The 3724-nt window shown below is 42.7% G+C and overlaps 1 protein-coding gene across 1 annotated transcript in view; it reads left to right on the top strand.

Moving 5' to 3' along the window:
• LOC132455802 (transmembrane protein 132C-like) overlaps positions 1-3724 on the top strand; it is a 121372-nt gene that overhangs the window by 53779 nt on the left and 63869 nt on the right. The gene's annotated exons all lie outside the window — the stretch shown is intronic.

Raw genomic sequence — 3724 nt, 5'->3', positions numbered from 1 at the left:
GATGAACCCTGCCCGGCGAGCCCTTATTATTAGATTTAGCGTTCATCTTCTCTACCGCTGGCTCTGTTTTACCACACCCCCGCTACTTCTAATTTGCTCCATTAATGTAAAGTATAGTGAGAAATCTCATTCATGGCATTAGCCTTCACCTTATCCTTTTCCCCGTTCCATTCTGTATGCTATGTAAACACTGCAAGGGTGACTATTAAGTAGGTGACTGACTCAGAACTTCCTTTATTCTTGTTGTTCCACCCTACCTAAAGTGAACCAGGCTCCCCTGCTGTTGGCCATTATATAATTGCATTTTGTTTTGAGACTCTGCCTCTTTGAGGGGATGGTGAGAGAGTGTGTGTGGGTGAGTGGAAGAGTTTGTGGGGGGGGGGGGGGGGGGGGGGGCAGGGTTAAACGATTAGGCTTCAAGTGTTGGGAAATGAAGGGACGTGGTAAACTACACTCAATCTAAATTATGATTTTCCCAAACAGATCTGGAGGCAATTAAAGTAAGGCAACGTGGGATCGGCACTCAAAGTGTATATCGCTGAAAAAAAATAAAATTAGGTTTCGATTTGATGGTTCATGATTTGATTGGTGGTGAAGTGATATAGTTCTAACTTTGTTCAAGATTATTCTCAGTAGATTAAGTCACAACGGTGTTGTCGTTGTTGGTGAGTATGCAAAGTCAACAATCACAAACCATTTATTTTATGAGAAGAAGTTAAGGAGATCAGCAATTTAATGTAAAAGAATGCAAACAGGTTAAAGGATTGAAAATATGAATTGTTGTTTTTTTCCGTACAGCTGCACATCAGAAGTGGAGAAATTAGCAATCAATTTTGATTTCATGTCTACCTTAAAACGATAAATAATAATGAAAACTCAAAAGCGGTTTCTCCGTCTCAAGGGTTGCTTTGATTCAAATACAAATTATATCACCGGCTTATCTTGCATTCCCTATTATTCTGCAATAGAGGAAAGAAAAATAAACCAAAACAAAAATAATTCCCCACTATGGGTCTGAAAGTGAGTCTTCGAGGTGTTTGGTCAATTATGCATTAGCAGTGCCTGCTGGGCACCTTAAGTCCTTCACAGTGAATTCTGCTGCACCTCTCTGCTCAGCCATGTCTGGAAGTGATGGGCTTATCGGTATTTGGCCAGTGTCTATCGCCAGCCTTGTTTGTTCCATCTGCCCGTGAGCCTCTCTATTCCAGAGGAGGAAGAGGTATCATGGCTCCCTGCTCCCTCTTTCATTTATACGTTCCACCTTCCTCGCTCCCCACACCCCGTATCAGATAGACAAAGGCCATGATGAGGTCACACAATCACCTCTGCGTGTGTGTGGCTGTGGATGTGGGTGTCTGTGTGTGGGTCTGTCTGTGTGTGTGTGTCCTTGTCTGTGTGTGTCCCTGTGTGTGTGTTTGTGTGTGTGTGTGTGTGTGTGTGTGTGAGTGTGTCCGTGTGTGTGTTTGTGAGTGTGTCTGTGTGTGTGTTTTTATCCGTGTGTGTCCGTGTGTGTGCATGAATGCTTGCTCCACTGCCGCCACCATCTGCAGAGATAGACTATTACGTGTCGCGTGTGACCAGACCATGATTTCCTCCATTCCGCATAAGTGTCATCATAGTTATTTATAATTCCGTCTTCAACATGAACAGGTGAACTCAAATCCCCGAGGTGTCCTGGAGAGACACCGTGCTGACATTATCGTTGTTAGACCTCCTCAAGATGGGCCCTGGAATGGCGCACAGGGTTGAACTATAATTCCTCTACTGTACAACACTATACGATACCATCGTAAATTACCCGTGATGCTTTGCCAATGGCATAAAGATGACTTAGCTGTGCGAACTCGAGATGCTGGAGGATGGCAAAAGACACCCGTAGTGGCTAGGGATGTAAATGTCTTTGCTTCTGTTCAAAAACATTTCTAAAAACACAACTAAAAACAGGGTACCTCGAAACAATGTGTACCAGCAAATGTTCAGTGCTATTTGATTGCTTGATTTGATTTGAGTTATTTAGCATTCGTATTTATAAATTAATGAATTGATGAATTAATATTTTAATGAATTAATCAAACATGTATTATTATTATTAATATATATATTTTTAAGGGCTCTAATCAGCAAGAACACTACTGGGTATTCAAACTCAAACTATAAATAGCTTTGTGGATCCCTAAAATATAAGCATAAAAAAGTAAAACAAATATAAGCATGAACTCGCATAGATTTTCAAACCAAATCGCCCTGAATTGTTTTGAAATGAGAAGCATCGTTGCTGTTTAAAATGGGAGCACTTGTACGGAGGGGCGTATTGAATCGTGCTTGAAAGGAGAGATGCAAAATGCATAAGAGTTCAACATCTAATTCAGGGCTGGCAAGAGATTTTGTGTTGTCATGGTGGCAGTTTATTATTTGAACACCTCCTTTGTTTCATTTTGAAATACATTTGTCCTTTGCATTTTGACGAGGCAAAGCCACATATATAATCAATAACAGAGCTTTATATGCTAATAGCTAGAATAATATCACCTAAACAAAGCTTGTTGACGACAGACAGTTGTAAATGTACTCGTTGGCTGCCCTACACACACTCAAATACGTCTGCCAAACACTGTAAAACAAAGAGAAATTGAGCTACTTGGATCATCCGAGGGTCCACAAAAATGGGAAAGGAATAGAAAAGTGTGAATAGAATATGTGATAAAACGAAATGAGCCAACTCGAGTAAACAGGAAAAATGTGATCGTGGACAAGTTTGGCTCATAATGGACAGATTGGGTATTTATTGTCAAAATATTTGGATGTGCAACAAAACTGCACTCAGTGTGGCAACGAAAGATGCAGCGACACACACGCACTCACACGAATTGACTTAAGTTAAGTTAAGTTGCAATCACACAGTAACTACTGATCACAGTGAGTTTTAACTAGAAGTTTCCATAAAGGCATTCCCGTCTTGAGATTAATAAAGTACATCGTATCATTCCTTACATTTGTGTACACATGGGGGGATTCATCAGGGCTGCATCATAGCACCCTAGCCCACCACCACAAAACAGCAGTTTCCAAAATGTTTTTCCACATCTCCTCCATTCCACACTTAACGGTCTCACACTCTCCCCCCCCCCCCCTTCCCCTTCCCCCCGGCAGAAGTATAGTGTAATGAAGGTGCGGTTGCCGTAGTAATTACTTTAGCCGTGGCTCAGGTGGAAATGGGCCAGCAGTAGTGAGCGAGACAGCAATCGGTATCACTATCATCAGCCTCATCATCCTCCTCTCCTTCTCCATCTCCACATGCTTTTCCTCGAGCCAAGACAGCTCTCCGGCGTCTGTATCGGCCGTCATCAACAGCAGTAGTTATTAGGTGATTATTATACCTTCGGCTGGCCTCAGCGAGGTTCAAAGTAAGACCAGCTCGACTGATAACGACGTGAGTGTGGGAGTGATAAACCGGCTGAGGTGATCTGAGAGAGGTCCAATAAGGAGGACAGATGGAGACATGATTGGAAACAGGGGTTTGACCTGGGCCGGTGGGGGAATGTAATTCGAGTTCACCTTCAGCAAATTAAGCGATAGCTTGTTTTGGTTTGGGACTCGGAGGGTTCTCTGTGCAGATGGATTGAAGACACCTGCTACTAGCGTCAGCGGTTACTCCCCTAGCCTGCTCCGTGACATCGTCATTTGAACGACTGATTCGTGTTGTTTCTCTTGTTCCCACCGCTGG

Source organism: Gadus macrocephalus, chromosome 4, assembly GCF_031168955.1.
Source record: "Gadus macrocephalus chromosome 4, ASM3116895v1".
In the NCBI taxonomy this organism is placed as follows: Eukaryota; Metazoa; Chordata; class Actinopteri; order Gadiformes; family Gadidae; genus Gadus; species Gadus macrocephalus.
This window is presented reverse-complemented; position numbering and strand designations above follow the sequence as displayed.